The sequence below is a fragment of the Pristis pectinata genome, chromosome 24 (assembly GCF_009764475.1).
Source record: "Pristis pectinata isolate sPriPec2 chromosome 24, sPriPec2.1.pri, whole genome shotgun sequence".
NCBI classification, from domain to species: Eukaryota; Metazoa; Chordata; class Chondrichthyes; order Rhinopristiformes; family Pristidae; genus Pristis; species Pristis pectinata.
Window position 1 is genome coordinate 33,673,999 of NC_067428.1, and position 19,217 is coordinate 33,693,215.

At 43.8% G+C, this 19,217-nt stretch overlaps 1 protein-coding gene across 2 annotated transcripts in view; it reads right to left on the reverse strand.

The window, feature by feature from the left end:
- The window catches only part of LOC127582521 (tyrosine-protein kinase ZAP-70), a 94,247-nt gene that overhangs the window by 64,631 nt on the left and 10,399 nt on the right, over positions 1-19,217 (reverse strand). The window contains exon 1 of one of the 2 annotated variants that reach the window (XM_052037853.1): positions 18,962-19,012. The exons of the other annotated variant lie outside the window; for it this stretch is intronic. The gene's annotated coding sequence lies outside the window, so the exon portion shown is untranslated. Of the gene's footprint in view, positions 1-18,961; positions 19,013-19,217 lie in introns of those variants that run through there. 2 annotated transcript variants of the gene reach the window in all.

The window sequence follows — 19,217 nt, forward strand, 5'->3', positions numbered from 1 at the left end:
ATGCACTCTAGCATTGATCTCAAGGGCAGATTGGTGGGAGGTGGAAAAAGTATGAAAGTTAGCTGCCCGGCTTTATTTCTTTCCATGATCATTTTAAACATTATCACAAAAGAGAAGAAAATGACTTAGAAATAAGTGCCCCTACATCTGGCAAATCCCATTACAGAATATTTCTAAAGGTTTCACATAAAAGAACACACATCCCCTGCAACAGACTCACGAACCTGCCCTTGTACTTCATCCCGTATCTGAGTTACCATTTGGTTTGCATCAATGATAAGTCAAAAATACTTTGCATCATCACAAACAGATCTGCAGTGCAAAGCAGATATTTTCTTATTTAATTTTACTCTGTGTAAAGAGAAGACAAAGGTCTTGTTCAAAGGGAGAGCTAGGTGATACACTGGGACTCAGGCCCTTACATCCAATTATTGAGTGTCAATTTCGATTTATGGCTTTAAAGAACAGATTATTCCAAGACTTGAGTACAAGCTTTTGTGAAGGCAGCATATACATTAAAGTCCACCAGGAGACAGGCGAGCTACCAACACCCATTACAAACCAACCAGCTCCCACAGTTATCACTACACTCCACCCCCCCTACCTCCTGTAAGGACTCTATTCCATTCTCCCAGTTCCTACATCTCCATCATATTTGCACTGATGATGAGACTTTCTGTACAGGTGCCTCTGAAGTGTCTTCTTTCTTCCTGAACTGCAGTTTCCCCTCAGCCATTGTTAACAAAGCCCTTGACTTCTCATCCATCTCCTGAGCCTCTGCTCTCACTCCCTCTCCTCCAGGACAGAACGAGTTCCCCTGATCCTCACCTTCCACCACACCAGCCTTCATATTCAACAGGTCATTCTCCACAGTTTCTGCCACCTTCAAAGAGATTCCAGCACCAGACACATCTTCCCCTCTCATTCCCCCTTTGGCATTTCCCAGGGACCATTCCCTTTGTGATTCTATGGTCCACACTCCCATTTCCTCCGACCATCCCCCTTCTTATGGAACTTTCCATTGCAAGTATAGGCAATGGAGCACCTGTCCTTTCACCTGTTCCCTTCTCACTATCCAGGGATCCAAACAGTCTTTCCAGGTGAAGCAGCAATTCACTTGCACTTCTTGCAATCCAGTGTTCACAGTGCGGTATCCTCTACATTGGAGTAACCAAACGCAGATTGGGCAATCATTTGTGGAGAACCAGTGCTCAGTCCGCACCAGTGACCCTGAGCTTCCTGTTCCCTGCCCCTTTAATCCCCCGTCCCACTCCTGCTCTGACCTATTGGTCTGTGGCCTCCTGCACTGTCACAGTAAGGCCCAACACAAGCTTGAGGAACAGCACATCATCTTTCATCTGGTCACGTTGCAACCTTCTGGTCTCACTATTGAACTGTACAACATCAGGGAACATGATTTCCCTGGAAGTATCAGTGATCCATCTCTGCTTGTTCTTTTTCCCTTCTATTTTGCCTTCCTTTTGTTCATCTCTCTGGGAGTGGAGGGCGTGCCCAGCCTAGCCTGCCAGGCACATCCTTCTGCTCTGCATTTCACAACTCTTACATTTTATGTCCATGTTCTCACTCTCTAACTGCTCCCATTCACTCATTGCCTCGATAACCTTGTTTGCAGCTTGGCACCATGATCACCCTGGTTTTACCCCATCAGTGACACCCACCTCCCCCACCCCCACCCCTGCAGGTTAACCAGCTTGTCTCCTTCCCAGTTCTGGTGAAGGGTCTTCGACCTGAAATGTTAACTGTCTCTCTTCCCACAGATGCAGTCTGACCTGCTCAGTTTTTCCAGCATTTTCTGGGATTTTTTTTGTAGATCTTGAGCATCTGCAGGTTTTTTTTTAAATTTTCAATGTGTTAGTGTTTACCTTCCTATTCTTTAGCAAAGAGGGACCAGTGACTCCAACCCCCAGCCCACACACAACCCTCAACCCTTCTCCCTCTCCTCTCTCCTCTGAGCTCCATTCCCCCCACTGACTTACCCCCCCCAACACCCTCCCTCCCCATCACCCACTTCTGACCCCACACCTTGCCCTAGCTCCAACCACTGCCAGGTCTCCACCATCCTCCACAACCTCCCCTCTCTGATGCTGAATCATCTATTCTCAGCAGAGGCCTCTCCTTCGTGTCCCTGCGTCTGCCCCCCAGCGAGGTCCGGGTCCGACACGATGTCAAGCTCTTCTTCTGTCACTTCTGCCTCTCTGCCTTTTTTTTGGCAAGGATTCCCCACCCCCTACTGATGGCCCCTTCTCATGTCCCCAACCCTCCTCTTCCTCTTGGACATCCCCTCAGGCCTTTTACCCTCTCCCGACCTTTTCAACTCCAACTGCTGATATGAGACTCTCCTCAGCCCCTCCAACATCACCCCCTCTGAATGCGCAGTTCTCCACTCACTCTGCACTAATCCAGACCTCTTCATCGAACCCATAGACATGGGCGGTGCCGCTGTAGTCTGGCGGAATGACCTCTACCTTGCAGAGGCTGGACGGCAGCTCTCAGACACCTCCTCATACCTACTCCGGACCGTGAGCCTACCCTCGAACACCTAGCCATCATCTTCCAGACCTTACAGATCTCATCACATCGGGAGATCTCCCCTCCACAGCCTCCAACCTGATAGAGCCCCAACACTGCACTGCCCACTTCTATCTCTTACAGGGTCAGGAAATTGGATAGACACTCTGGCAACAATAACTTGCAGAATGAGCGGGGGGATTAGGACTCACAGTCTGGACCAGTGTGGGCCAGATTCCTCCTTCAATTTTATCGTATGATTGAGATGTTCATTTATACATTGAACATAGAACATAGAACATTACAGCACAGTACAGGCCCTTCGGCCCACAATGTTGTGCCAACATTTTATCCTGCTCTAAGATCTATCTAACCCTTCCCTCCCACATCGCCCTCCATTTCTCTATCATTCATGTGGATATGTAAGAGTCTCCTAAATGTGCCTAATGTATCTCCCCCCACAACCTCTGCAGCAGTGCGTTCCACACACCCACCTGTGTAAAAAAACTTACCTCTGACATCCCCCTTATAACTTCCTCCAATCACCTTAAAATTATGCCCCCTCATGTTAGCCATTGTCGCACTGGGAAAAAGTCTCCGACTGTCCACTCCATCTATGCCTCTTATCATCTTGTACACCTCTATCAAGTCACCTCTCATCCTCCTTCTCCCCAAAGAGAAAAGCCCGAGCTCACTCAACCTATCCTCATAAGACATGCTCTCCAATCCAGGCAGCATCCTGGTAAATCTCCTCTGCATTGCATAAGTATGTCAGAGCAAGTTATTAGATCAGTCATTGATCAGGCCCACCAGATGGCCTTACGAAGACCACTGGGGCTGTGGCCCAGGGAACCTTACATTTTTAATTGCTGGATCCAGGAAGAGTGGGAATGCACAACGGAAGGACTTCAGCGTACTCACAGCTCATGCGGGTTCTTCCCAAACATCACCGCTCCTTTGTTCATCTCGCCTGAACTGCCAGTCAGCAGCTAAAGCTTCCTGCTCTCCCAGAACTGGCAATGTCATGAAAATTTCAGAATCTACATGAAAATTAGTGCCTGGGAGCATCAGCAGAGTCTTCACAGAGTAAACCAGCACAATTTTAATCCAGTGATTGTATCTCTCACACAGTTTCTCAAATATTACCAATATTAGATTATACAATGGCTGACATCTGTTGCTATGAATTGACCTGCAGCATGAACACTGAGCTTAATTGTCACAGCGTATTAATCTCACATTCCCATGTGACAACAAAGGAGGCCATTCAGCCAATTGAGTCTATGTTCTATGTTCAGTGTAATCCCATCAGTCCCAATCCCCCACTTCTTTCTCAGTAACCTATTCTCCATCACATGACCATCAACTCCCCCCAATTTTCCTCCAAGCCCCCTGGTCTCGGGGCACGTTACAGCAGCCAACTAACCTACCAGCCCGCACGTCTTTGGGATGTGGGAGGAAACTGAGAACCGAGGGGAAACATTGAACACGATGCAAATTGTACTAATCTCCTCTGCCTGTACGTGATCCACTTCCCTCCATTCCCTGCCTGTTCACGTTCTGTCCAAATGTCTATTAAACGCCACTATCGTATCTGTTTCCACCACCTCCTCAGGCAGCCCGTCCCAGGCACCCACCGCTCTCTGTGCAAAAAAATTCACCCCACACATCTCCTTTAAACTTTCCCCTCTCACTTTAAAGCTATAAACTCCAGTATTTGACATTTCCATCCTGGGGAAAGGATTCTGACTGTCTACCTTATCTATGTCTCTCATAATTTTACAAACTTCTATCAGGTCTCCCCTCAGCCTCTGGCACTCCAGAGAAATCAACCCAACTTTGTCCAACCTCTCCTTTTAGTTCATACCCTCTAATCCAGGCAACATCCTGGTGAACCTCTTCTGCACCCTCTCCAAAGCCTCCACATCCTTCCTGTAATGGGGGAACCAGAACTGCACACAATACTCCAAGTGCAGCCTGACCAAAGGCTTATACAGCCGTAACGTGACTTACTAACTCTTATACTCACACGGTAACAGGGAGAACATGCAAACTCCACACAGACAGCACCCAGGGTCAGGATTAAATCCGAGCTGTGAGGCAGCAGCACTACCTGCTGCACCACTCAGCTACCTTCTACAGCTCATCTCTGCATTGATGCCTTGCATGTTCTCATCTCTGCTGCCATTCAGAATTATGTCTTGAATATACTCAGCAACCAAGCCTCCACAGACGCCTTAAGGAGAGAATTCCAAAGATTCTGGGTAAAGAACTTTTTCTCATCTGTGTCCTGAAAGACTGATATTGAGACTGTGAATCTTCATTCCGGAAGCCTGGGGAAATATCCTGTCAAGCTCCATCAGACTTTGGTATATTTCATTGATCACCACTTATTCTTCAAACAGTACAGGCCCAGCCTACCTAACCTCTCGTCACAGGACAACATCTGGGGTGACACTTCACTGCACTCCCTCAACCTTAAACAGGGCGACCAAATGCATACACAATTTTCCAGATGTGGTCTAACCAAGGCTGGATGTAATTGCAGTAACACGTATCTATTTTTGTACTGGAATCCACTTGCAATAAAGGCCATCGCATTGTTTTCCTTCCTAACTGCTTGCTGCACTGCCATGTTAATTTACAGTGATTCTTGCACACCTCTCCATCTCTCACCATTTAAAAAATGCTCTACTGTTTTTCTACCAAAGTGGATGACCTCACATTTTTCCACATTATGTTCCATCAGTTGTGTCCTAAGCCAGTCTACATCCATTTGAAATATTCCTGCATCCTGCTCAAAACCCACACAGCCATCCAACTTTGTATCATCCACAAATGTAAGTGTATTACATCTGGTCCCCTTATCCAAACCTTTGACACACATTGTGAACAGTCATTGCTCTAGCACCAGTCTCTGTGGCATCCATTCCTTATCCATGATTTAATTCTTTCACTGTTAGCCATTGCTTGTTTACCACCATACATTTAAAGTAGTTTCACAATATACCATATCAAAATCATGTCTCATAACTTTGGAGTTTTCTTTGTTTAGATTTAAGACCTTGGTTTCAGATTGAATTAAATAACGTTCCATCTTTATAAAGGTCCCACAACTACCAGTTTATTAACTACTTTTAAAGTAATAGTTTCCAGAGCACTGGTGTTCATGGAACATGAGCCCTCCGACCCCATTATCCTTGAAGACACTGATTTTAACAAGTCCTAAGAAATGAAACTGTACCTTGAGTTGTGAGAATTTGAAGTGTGTAAAGAAACAGCAAGACCTGGTTTCAAATTGGTTCTCTTAAGAGAAAATAAATACTTCAAGCATTAGAAGATGAAGGTTTATGGGGAAGGACTGTGAATTAATTTTCGATTGCTCAAGCAAAGAGTCAATGGGGATGAATGGCCCTCTTTGTTCCATGATTCCTTTCACTAAGAGAACAGATGGGGTTAAAGCCAAATGTTTCTCAAGTAAAATATTTCTTATTTTTCACATGCTTAATTTAACAATAATCGATATTTTCAATTAAATTAATTTCAGTATGATAATACTTCAAGAAAATGCAGAAATTGGCCAGCCACTTCATTCCTTTTTCAGGGACCTAAAGCAGGTAACAGGATTCTCAAATGAATTCTTTAATACTCTTTTTCTTAGATTTCCCTTGCAGCATTCAAATAATTAAATGCTATTTTATTCTATTTCAGGAAAGAGTAATAAGGGATTAATTATGGTAGAGTTTGTTTCTGAAAATTACAACAATTATCATTTATATAACTTCTTTAGTATAAAAAAAGTCCAAAGAGCTTAAGGAAACAGCCATTAAGCCAGGAGGGGATGTGGTTAAGAGGAGTGACTCAGTTGAAGACATGAGCTTTGAGAAGTTTTCCAAAAATTGAAATAAGAGCACAGAGGCAGGAGAACTCAGTAAAACGTAGTGCAACCATTTGCCAAACAATGAGTTTACAGTAGACTTTTCAATAATGCCATTTTTCAAATCCATTTCACGTGCCAGGTGCTGTCTGTAAAATCTTCCATAGTAACACCATTGAAAAGAATCCAATCATTCCATTTGTGGACATTGCACTGTGGGTGGCTGCTTCCAGAAAATAGAATAAGGAGGAATTGACAAACTAGCAAAAAAAAAACAATTTGGAACTGACATCAAAAAGAATTCTTCCATGAATTTACTGGTCAATGCATGAAACTTGATCATTTTTGATGTGTGGACATTCTTCTTGACATTTGTTCTAAATTGTCCATATACCAAATGAACCCTAGATAACTGAGAAAAGTATTTATGTCAGATATTGTTAGGTGATGTGGCTGGGAAAACATGAAGTTCTGTTTCACAAATGCACCAACTAAATTTGACCAAATCACTTCCTTCATCTGATTTTTTTTTTGCACACTCTTGAAATCCGAAATTTTCTCTTTTGCAATAAGAAATCTCTGATGACAATAAGTGGACTCCCCCCCCCAGTTTCTCAGTTGTTAGAATTATGCATGGCAACTATTCATAAAGCTTAATGCTGAGTGAGAATTTGTATCTCTACAATTTATCTATGAATATCAGTGTTTTGCAAAACATCTGCAAACTATTTGCTCAAAAATTCCAGAGACTCCCATGTGGTATATTAGTAGGTTCTAAGTTCACAAAAGCGATCTTCAACTCAACAGCATACTTTATTCTGCAAAGTCTCCAATTAAAACTCAGTACAGAAATGTTCAAAATCCTGAATCCAGACTTTCATACTTACTGTCAAAATGACAATGGCTCTTTTCATATGAATTTTCATTTGAATTTGGTGTAGCCAATACAAATATTAAATGGCGGATAGAAATAGCCCAAAGGTGTCACATGCTTAAGAGTGCTAACCAGAAAAGAAGCAAGAACATCTTACTCATATATTTATTTATAACTTAACATTATAGAAGCATAGTTGAAGAAAGGCACCTTACTTATCGTGTCTGTACGCTTTTTGTTGGAGCATTTCAAATTAGTCCCAGTACCTTGCCTTTAGTTCTTTATTTTAGTCACTTTAAATGTTTCTCCAGTTCCTATTTCAAGATACAATAATTTTGCTTTGTTCATTTTCAGTGCCAAAGTATTTTATATTACTTTACTGCTGTGGAAAGAAGTACAGCTTTTGTATACAAGTGGCTGTGAGTGTTTACAAGACTTTTCCCGCTTGACTGTGGAACTTCAGCAGTTCAGTGGAAATTACATCCATGCTCCGAACCAGAGTTTCCATCAAAGCAGCAGCAGAATAGGAGACTGCCCAAGGAAATTCCCAGCCTCACTATCTAGGATTAGAAACTCGTTGGGTGCAAAACTGATCTCTTTCGTCCCCATCCTGATTCAGTCCTGATGCAGGGTTTCAACTTGAAACATCAGCAATTCCCTTACCACCCTCCCACCCCCACAGATGCCACCTGACCCACTGAGTTCCTCCAGCAGATTGTTTGTTGCTCCAGATTCCAGCATCTGCAGTCTCTGGTGTCTCCTTGGTGCCCATTGTTTGGACTCTGAATTGGTTCCAATATGGCAACGGACATACACATTTGCAGTGCAAGTGAATTGTTTTGATGGAGTTTGCAAAATAGATAAGAAAAGCTTCACAGACTGCAGTGTTACTTTGCTGCTAACGATGCCAAATCAAAGATGCATAATGTACATACTGCCCTCTCTTAACCTTGCACGGCTCAGCACACATCCAGCAGCAAAATGGAATCCCTATGCTTTTTAATGAGATCACCTATCGTTTGCATACCTACCGCTCTGGCTCCAGAAAGATTGAGTACTTCTGAGAATTTTTTTTTGCAGTTTCTAGAGTCTTCAGAGAATAGTTGACTTCTGCACAAATCAGTTGCTTGCTGATATGGGTGCTTTAGAGCCCATTGGATCCAGGACAAGTTGGCAAATTGGACTAAAAATTGGCTTGGTATAAGGAAGTAGGGGGTGAGGATAGAGGACTGATTTTGTGACTGGAAACCTATGAGCAGTGGCGTACCACAGGGATCATTGCTGAGACCTTTATTGTTTGTTAAGCTGAACAATTTGGATATAAATATAGGAGGTATGATTGGCAAGCTTGCAGATGACAGGAAAATTGGTGGTGTTATTAACAGTGAGAAGGATAGTCATAGGCTACAGGATGATATCAGCCAGATGGTAAGATGGGTAGAGCAATGGTAGGTAGAACTTAATCCTGGTAAGAATTAAGTTCCATTTTTGGAGGACTAATTGGGTAGGACACACACAATCCTACATCAAGGAACAGAGGACCTTGGTGTACAAGCCCAAGGATCCTTGAAGGTGACAACACAGGTGGATGAGGTGGTGAAGGCAGCACTTGCTTTCATTTGTCCTGGCATAGAATACAGGAGCAGGGAAGTTATAGTGCAACTTTAGGAAATATTGGTTAGGCTACGGCTAGCACAGTTCTGGTTGCACTATGGATTCACCAAGATGTTGCTTGGGCTGGAACTTTTCCTAATGAGGAGAGACCGGATAGGGTGGGTTTTCTTTGGAGCAGAGAAGGATGAAGGGGGACCTGACAGAGGTGCACAAAATTATAAGGGACGTAGATAGGAAAGATAGGAGAAAACTTTTCTTCATAGGAGAAATGTCTAAAGCTGGGGCACAGGTATAGGGTAAGGAGTAAAAATTTTTAGAGGGGATCTGAGAAAGAACTTTTTCAGCCAGAGGGTGGTTGGAATCTGGAACACTGCCCGAGGGGGTGATGGAGGGAGGTACTCTCAGAATATTTATCTAGAGCAGTGAATTGCCAAGGCATGAAAAACTATCGACCAACTGCTGTTTAGTGGGATTAGTCATAGATAGGTACTTGATGGGTGACATGAACATGACAATCTGGAGGTTTTTTTTCCTGTGCTGTGACTCCATGACTACGATGAGAAAGTTTGTTGTTTGATTGGAGTGGTGTATAGTGGAGTTTGTCAGGAGACAGTACAAGGACCACCACTTTTCTTAATGTTCTAAAACTACTTGGATATAAAGAGCATAATTTCCAAATCTTGAAGGTATAGTGAACTGTGAAGAGGATGGTAGAGACCTCAAGGAGATGTGGAGATGTGTGGATAGGTAACAGGTGCCTGTTGACAGACCTGCCAACACAGCATGTTTCTCTATGTCCACCAGCCTTCTCCTGCACTTCTACACCCTGACCCTCCAGTGAGCTGCACCTGAACTTCCCCTTCCTCTTGCCATGGTCCAAGGCCAGTCATCAGCACTGTCTCACTACGTGTAGATCCCACCTCTGTCAACTAAATTCTGTGCAGCATCGGTATCTGAGCTGTGACTGGGAACTTTACACATATTGATGGACAGATTGACACTGCACCCTCAGCTTCCCTCTCTTTCACCACCACCAACCCAAGTGACATTTCTTTGTTGTCTGAAAGGAGAAAGGGGCTAGAGTATGACTGTGACAACAGGAGCTTTTGGGAAAGGTTTGCCTTCTGGGGAGTGAATAGTTAACTCCCAACCACAGCTCAACAAATCAAAAGAGATTGTGGGATGAGGGAAGGAGCATTCACTTCAAGGAAATGGTTGAGCCCTGCCATAGTCATTGATGGCAAGCAGAGTCTCCTCCACAGGAGCTCAGGTGATGGCTCTGCTCCTCCCCCATCACTTACACACTGCAGCCCGTGACTCTGCCCCACTGTGCCTGGAGGTAGGGAAGTGCTCTGCATGTACTTGGGTGATGTGGACGTCACAGCTGGATCGCTAGTGTGATTGAAAACAGAGTTGTAGCCGTGAAGTTTGTTGTACTCTTTGGTATAATGGCAGCACATGAATACGATTCCTGATTGATCGAGATTGTTGGTAGGTGGATGTGGAGGAGTGGTGCATTGAACACTGTCCATCTGGGGGTAGTGGTACTTTTGGGGTGTGTGGCACTTGAGGATATATTTGATGATATTGTCTCTTCACGTGGTCAGTGAACATCTTGTGGGACTGTCCAGGCTATTGAAGATTGACTCCTGGCATCCTCCTCAGCTTACCCTTCCAGTGGACTTCTGTGTGTACAGAGGGCCTCCTGACCACTGTGGAAACAGAACATTTCACCTCCTCTTCACCTCATGTGGCAGGGACTTTGGTAGAACATCAGAAAATAGTGGGGCCCACTCCTTCCCCCTCGTGGCATTCTTGAGCTTTTCCTCAGCTAGAATAAGGTCCAGAATGCTGTCAGCACTTGCCCGAGCCACAACCCAACTCCCCTTCATGATATGCAGACTAACTCCGAGCATTGCACGCCAATTTATCTCAAACCACTTCAGACTTGACGACAGCTGTAACATTTAATTGTTCACGGTTATTACTTGGTATTTGTCTGAAAATCATGCAGTAATGCCAACATTACAGCAACGTACAACCAAGCTGCAATCTACATAACATTTCTGGGATTTTTCTTGAAGCCCTTGCCGAATCAAGATGCTGTCTCTCTCAATTGACCCAGTTTTTTTTAAAAACACACTTCCCTCCCTGAAGTGCCTGTGGGTTTCTATGTGTTGCTGCAAATCTTAGGTCATTAGGAAGAAGTAGAGATATTGACAAACTATCCTTCACTGGACTCTCGACCAAGCAGCCCTATCTGCTGATTCAATCAAGGTCAAACCACACGATACACTCAGTTCTTAAAGGCATTGCACTGCTATCCTTGAAAAGGAAGTAAACTCATAAACCATCAACAATTCACACATAGGAAGTAATGCAATACACTAAATATTTACAATTATAAATTCAATCTTTCTACTGGTCTTGAAAATCAAACAAAACTGTAGATGCTGGAAATCTAAAATATAAACAGAAAATGCTGGAAATCTTCAACTGAGATAGACAGGCTTCGGAGCATTATGTCCATGTCAGCTCTGTTTCTCTTCCCACAGGTGCAGCCTGACCTGCTGAGTATTTCTAGCATTTTCTGTTTTTATGTTCTACTAGTCCTCCTGACCTTTGAGATCTCCACAACGGGAAAAGTGCATGTTCATCGACTACCTTGACTCCTTTTCCGGCAACTGCTATGAAGCCATGTCTCCTTGTTCAAAACTCCATGGTGAAGACATCTCAAGATCTACCTTGTCAAGCCATTATGTCCTTATTTGTTTAAATAAGATCACCTCTCATTCTTCTAAACTCCAAGGAATAGAGACACAAACTGTTTAGCCTCTCTTGGTGGGACACAGTCCCTTTCCAGGAATTAGCCTTGTAAATCTCCTTTGGACTGCCTCCAATGCCAATGCATCCTTTTTTAGCTAAGGGGACCAAACCTGTGTGTAGCCTCACCAACACCCTGTACAATTTGAACAAAATCTCTTGAACTCCAACTCCTTCACAATTAAGGGGTCTTTTTAACTTCTTGCCAGACCTGCCTGCTGGCTTTGTGATTCATGCACTCAATCCCACTGAACTTCATGGCTCAATCCATCTAATCTCTTCAGTCCGGACTTTGCCCTGACAAGGTCATTCTGACACCTGTCTTAAAGGAACTTTCTTAGAGGAGTCTTTTCCTGTTCTGTATCCTCCAGAGGGGCTGGACAACTATACCTTTAATGGCAGTTCTCCCAACAACAGCATAGGGAAGGTCTGTAGTCGGAATGAGAACCAAGCAAGTCTTCCCCTATTAAGGCCATGTTTTGGGCCCGAGGCCAATGTAGTTTTGTTGCTACATCTTTGCTCCTAAATTTGGAGCAGCGATGTCAGATGTGTGTGGCAGAGCAGATGACGTCACTGCTGCATTCCTGAAGGCTTGTGCATGACTACATCACAGGCACTTCAGGCAGCAACTCAACTCTGGCACCACTCATCAAATTTCACAACAGATTTTACACTTTAGTTCAATCATACAGTGCTTAGAAAATACATGAAGAACAATTTTTTAAGCCTTTACATTCAGTACTAAAATTTGTATTTCTTCAGTACTATTGCACGTTACTTTAAACTATTTTGAAACAAATTCCCACATTGTTCACTTACATTTATTAAAAGTATCAGCTTTTTAGTTGACAACAAAGAGGAAAGTGAACAATGATGGATTTCAGCCCACGCAAGAATGAGGCTTAAATTTCACTGTTCAGCTGATGAATATTCAAACTACAATTAGAGTCACATAGTCAGAGAGCTCTACAGCACAGAAACAGGCCCTACAGCCCGACTCATCTGTGCCAACCAAGTTGCCTCACTGAGCTAGTCCCATCTGCCTGTGTTTGGTCCATATCCCTCGCAACCTTTCCTATCCATGTACTTGTCTAAATGCCTAGGTGTCGTAATTGTACCCACCCCTACCACTTCCTCAGGCAGCTCGATCCACACACTCACCACCCTTGTGTGGTAAAAGTTGCCCCTCAGGTCCCCTTTAAATCTTTCTCCTCTCAATTTAAACCCATGTCCTCTAGTTTTAGACTCCCCTATACTGGGGAGAATACTGTGACCATTCACCTTATGTCCCTCATAATTTTATAAATCTCTGTAAGGTCTCCTTGGCTCCAGGGAAGGAAGTCCCAGCCTATCCAGTCTCTCCTTATAACCCAAGCCTTCCAATCCCTGTAACATCCTCACATCTTTGCTGCACCCTCTCCAGTTTAATGACTTCCTTCCTAGAGCAGGGCAAACAAGAACTGTACACAGAACTCCAAATGTGACCTTACCCATGTCCTCTAAAGCTGTAATTAATATCTTGTGTTTCTGGACATCAAAAATAATGGAGAAGAGTACTGTCTAGTCGTTATGAATTCATTCTACTAATGATATGAAAACTTGGGAATACCACACCTATACATGAATGTGCATAATCATGCAGAATGTGAGAACACTATGAATGGTTTTTACTTTAACAACCAGATTTAATGTGAATTGAGCTGTTTGTTTGCATTGTTCCACTTTATTACATGAATTTTGTTAATTAACGTAATAAAGTGGAACGATGAGAAACTAGCAGAATCTGCAGACTGGCAAAGAGGAAATAAGTAAATTAATTCCAACTCTGTAAGGACGCTGTAGGTGACATTTAATTATTCTGATAGATCAGTATAAACCAGCATATCTGAACTCTATGATTATCTTAATTGTTCCAAATGTAACACGCACACATAGCCCACGCAGTGCTGACATTTCCCAAAAATGTTGAGTGAAAGTTTCCCATTGAAAGTTCAGTATATTTTTTAGACCATGCATTTTGAAAAGTTAAACCAGGGCAGAACATACAGAAAGAATGGCAGGGCCCTGGGGAGTGTTGAACAGAGAGACCTTGGAGTACAAGTACATTCCTTGTATTTTACAAGTATTCCCTATGCAACTGGATCCTTCACTCCCTGACCAACAGACCACAATCAGTAAGGATAGGCAGCAACACCTCCACCACAGTTATCCTCAACATTGGTGCCCCACAAGGCTACATCCTCAGCCCCCTACTTTACTCCCTATACACTCAATTGTGGGGCCAGATTCTGCTCTAACTCCAGCTACAAGTTTGCAGATGATACCACCGTAGTGGGCTGAAACTCAAATAATGATGAGTCAGAGTACAGGAAAGAGATAGAGAGCCTGGCGACATGGTGCCATGACAACAACATTTCCCTCAATGTTGGGGAAACGAAAGAGCTGGTCATTGACTTCAGGAAGTGGGGCGATGCACACGCTCCTGTTTACGTGAATGGTGCTGTGGTCAAGTTGGTTGAGAGCTTCAAGTTCCTAGGAGTGAACATCACCAATAGCCTGTCTTGGTCCAACTACGTAGACGCCACAGCCAAGAAAGCACACCCCTACTTCCTCAAGAGGCTAAAGAAATTTGCCACGTCCCCTTTGATCCTCACCAATTTTTATCAATGCACCATAGAGAGCATCCTATCCAGATGCATCACGGCTTGGTACGGCAACTGCTCTGCCCGTAACCACAAGAAACTGCAGAGAGTTGTGGACACAGCTCAACTCATCACAGAAACCGGTCTCCCCTCTATGGACTCTGTCTACACTTCTCATTACCTTGGTAAAGCAGCCAACATAATGAAAGGCACCACCCACCTTGGACATTCTCTCTTTTCTCCCCTCCCATCAGGCAGAAGATACAAAAGCCTGAAAGCACGTACCACCAGGCTCAAGGACGGTTTCTATCCCACTGTTATAAGACTATTGAATGGACCTCTTGTATGATAAGATAGCTCTTGACCTCACAATATACCTTGTCATGGCCTTGCACCTTATAGTCTGTCTGCACTTTCTCTGTTACTATAACATTATATTTTGCATTCTGTATTTGCTTTTCCCTTAATACCTCGATATTCTGATGTGATGAAATGATATGTATGGATGGCAGGAAAACAACGATTTTCACTGGACCTCAGTACATGTGACAATAATAAACCAATTTAAATTTAATTTACATAGTTCCCTGAAAGTGGCAACACAGTTAGACAAGGTGGTGAAAAAGGCACAAGGCATGTTTGGCTTCCTCAGCCAAGGCACTGAGTACAAGAGTTGGGACGTCATGTTGCAGTTGTACAAAACTTTGGTTTAGACTGCATTTGGAGTATTGTGTGCAGTCCTGGCTGCCACACTACAGGAAAGATGTGATTAAGCTAGAGAGGGTGCAGAAAAGATACAGATATTGTCTGGGTTGGAGGGCTTGAGTTATAAGGAGATATTGTTTTCCCTGGAGCAAAAGGAGGTTGAGGGGTGATAGAGGTAAGCAAAATTATGAGAGGCATAAATAGGGGAGACAGCCAGAGTCCTGGAGGGCACAGATTTAAGGTGAGAGGGAGGAATTAATGAAGTTTTTCATTGTATCTGTGTATACACATACTTGTGCATATGACAATAAACTCAACTTTTTTGACTTTGACTTTAGGAGGTTTAAAGGGGATCTGAGGGGCAACTCTTTCACACAAAGTAGTTTGTATCAAAGGTGGTGAAGGCAGAAACAGTTAGAAAATTGAAGAGCATCAGCCCAGGTACTTGAATGCGCACGGCATAGAGGGATATGGAATTAATGCAGGCCAGTGAGATTACTATAGATAGGCATGATGGTCAGCATAGATGTGATGGGCTGAAGGGCCTGTTTCTATGCTGAACAACTATGACTCTCTGCTGCTGCACAGAAGGAGAATCAGCCTGAAATTCACATCTTAATGATATCATTTTAGGTATCTTGTACTCGATTTATGTTGGTAAATCAAGAAAAAGAAGATGGTGAAAAGAGTAGAGGAATTTTTCTCTTAAATTTTAAATTAAATATTTAAAATAATTGGATTGGAAACTGTATAGTTCATTAGAACATGTGCTGAAATAACAGCACACAGGTCCCCAACTCCCTTTGCCATTGGTGCACAGTTTCCCTTCTCTCACTCTGTCCAAATCATAAATCAGTTTTCTCAACTGAGGGATTTTAAGCATGTCTTGCACAACTTCAACATAGCATCCCAACTCCTGCTTAATGCCCTGATTTCTGAAGGCCAATGTGCCAGAAAGCTCTCTTTACAACCCTATCTACCTGCAATGCCACTTTCAAGGAACTATGGATCTGTATTCCAAGGTCCCTTCGTTCTACCGCACACCTCAGAGCCCTACCATTCACTGTGCAAGTCTTACCCTGGTGTGTCCTCCCAAAGTGTATCACTTCACACTTACCTGCATTAAATTCCATCTGCCATTTTTCAGCCTTCCCTTCATCAAGATTCCTGGTAACCTCTTCAAAAAACTATTAAATTGGTAGACATGACCTGCCACACACAAAGCCATGTTGACTATCCCTAATCAGGCCCTGTCTATCAAAATATCTATATATCCTGTCTCTCAGAATACCTTCCAATAATTTAGCCATGACTGATGTCAGACTCACTGGCCCATAATTTCCCGGCTTATTTTTAGACCCTTTCTTAAACAAGAAAACAACATTAGCCCTCCTCCAGTCCTTCGTCACCTCACCTGTGGCTAAGGCCGTTTTAAATATCTCTGCCAGGGCCCCTGCAATTTCTGCACTAGCCTCCCACAAGGTCCGAGGGACACCTCGTCAGGCCCTGGGGATTTATCCACCCTAATTCAACTCAACACAGCCAGCACCTCCTCTTCCGTAATTGGGATACAGTCCATGACCTCACTACTCTTTTTCCTCAGTTCTATAGACTCTGTGTCTATATCCTGAGTAAACACATGCAAAAAATCCATTTGAAATCTCCCCTATCTCTTTCAGATCCACGCATAGATGACCACGCTGATCTTCAAGAGGACCAATTTTGTCCCTTGTTATCCTTTTACCCTTAATATAGCTATAGAAACCCTTTGGCTTCTCTTTCAGCTTGTCTGTCAGAGCAACCTCATGTCTTCTTTTAGCCCTCCTGATTTCTCTCAAGTGTTCTCTTGCATTTCTTGTACTCCTCAAGCACCTCATTTGATCTTAACTGCCTGTACCTGATATGCTCCTCCTTTTTCTTTACCTCAATATCCCTCGATAACCAAGGTTCCCTAAATCTGTCAGCCTTGCCTTTTATCCTAACAGGAACATACAGATTCTGTACTCTCAATATTTCGCTCTTGGAAGGCCTCCCACTTACTAAGCATCTCTTTGCTGGTAAGCAACCTATCCCAATCCACACCTGCCAGATCCCTTCTGATGCTATCGAAATTGGCCTTCCTCCAGTTTATAATCTTAACCCAAGGACCAGTCCTGTCCTTTTCCATAATTATCTTGACACTAATGGAATTATGATCACTAGATCCAAAGTGTTCCCCTGCACACACTTCTGTCACCTGCCCTGTCTCATTCCCCAAGAGGAGATCCAGTATCACATCCTCTCCAGTTGGGACCTCTGCATATTGATTAAGGAAACGTTCCTGAACACATTCAACAAACTCAATTCCATCCAGTCCTTTTACAGTATGGGAGTCCCAGTCAACATGTGGAAAGTTAAAATCACCTACTATCACAACTTTATATTTCCTGCAACTGTCTGCTATCTCTCTACAAATTTGCTTCTCTAAATCCCACTGACTATTGGGAGGTCTATAATATAGTCCCATTGACGTGGTCGTCCCTTCTTTATTCCTCTGTTCCATCCAAATTGCCTTGGTAGTTGAGCTCTCCAGTATGTCCTCTCTGAGCACTGCCATGACACTTTCCCTGATGAGTAATGCCACCCCTCCCCCCTTAATACCTCCCCTCTATCATGTCTAAAACATCACAACCCCAGAACACTGAGCTGCCAGTCCTGCACCTCCTGCAACCAAGTCTCACTAATGGCAATAACATCATAATTCCACATACAGATCCATGCTCTAAATTCATCTGCCTTACCTACAATACTCCTTGCATTGAAATGGACGCAACTCAGAACATTAGTCCCAGCACACTCAACCTTTCGGTTTCCATCTTTGCCTGTAGGCTTAACACCTACTTTCCCCACAGCCTCTCCACTTGCCACTCTGGTTCCCACCCTCCAGTAACTCCAGTTTAAAGCCCCCCAAGCAGCCCTAGCAAACCTTCCCACAAGGATATTGGTCCCCCTCCAGTTCAGGTGCAAACCATCCCGTTCATACAGATCCCACCTAACCTGGAAGAGAGCCCAATGGTCCAAAAATATGAAGCCTCCCTGTTGCACCATCTGCTTAGCCACATGTTAAACCACATTATCTTCCTATTTCTTGCCTCACTCGCACGTGGCACGGGTAGCAATCCTCAGATCACCACCCTGGAGGTCCAGTCTTTTAACTTAGCACCTAACTCCCCAAATTCACTTTCCAGGACCTCATCACTTTTCCTGCCTATGTCATTAGTACCAACATGTACCACAACCTCTGGCTGCTCACCCTCCCCTTAAAGAATGCTATGAGCTAAATCCAAGACATCCCTGACCCTGGCACCTGGGGGGCAACATCCCATCAAAGAGTCTCATTCTCTTCTACAGAACCTCCTGTCTGCTCCCCTGACCAATGAATCCCCTATCACTACCACTTGCCTCTTCTCCCCCCTTCCCTTCTGAGCCAAAGAGCCAGACTTAGTGCTCAAGCTCCAACCACTGTGGCTTTCCCCGGTAGGTCATCACAGCCCAATGGTATCTAAAACAATATACTTGTTATTGAGGGAAACAGCCACAGGGGTACCCTGCACTGACTGCCTATTCCCTTTCTCTCTCCTGACAGTCACCCAGCTACATGCCTCCTATAACTTAGCTGTGACTGCTTCCCAGTAACTCCTGTCTATCAACCCTTCAGTCTCCCAAATGATCATAAAGTCATCCAGCTCCAGTTCCCTAACACAGTCTATAAGGAGCTGCAGTCAGATGTACTTCTCACAGATGGAGTCATCAGGAACACTGGAGGTCTCCCTGACTTCCCACATCATGCAAGCGGAGCATACCACTGCTCTACCTGTGCAATAATAAAGAAAGAAAGAGAACTTAACAGAACCTCACCTTAGCCACCACCTCTTCACGCCAAAGCCTCAGCTCCCCACTCTTACACTGACCCACTCACACAATAGCCACACCAAGATGACTGCTCTGTTTTAGCCTATCCGCCTTTTATTGGCCGAGTTGCCACGCACTCGGAAATCAGAGACACGCCAATCAGAAACAACTTTAAAAAAATGCTGCTGGCTCCTCCCCTCTGCTGCTCTGGCTGCTGGAACTGCAAAAAAAAGTCCCAACTGAAAAACAACTTTTTAAAAAG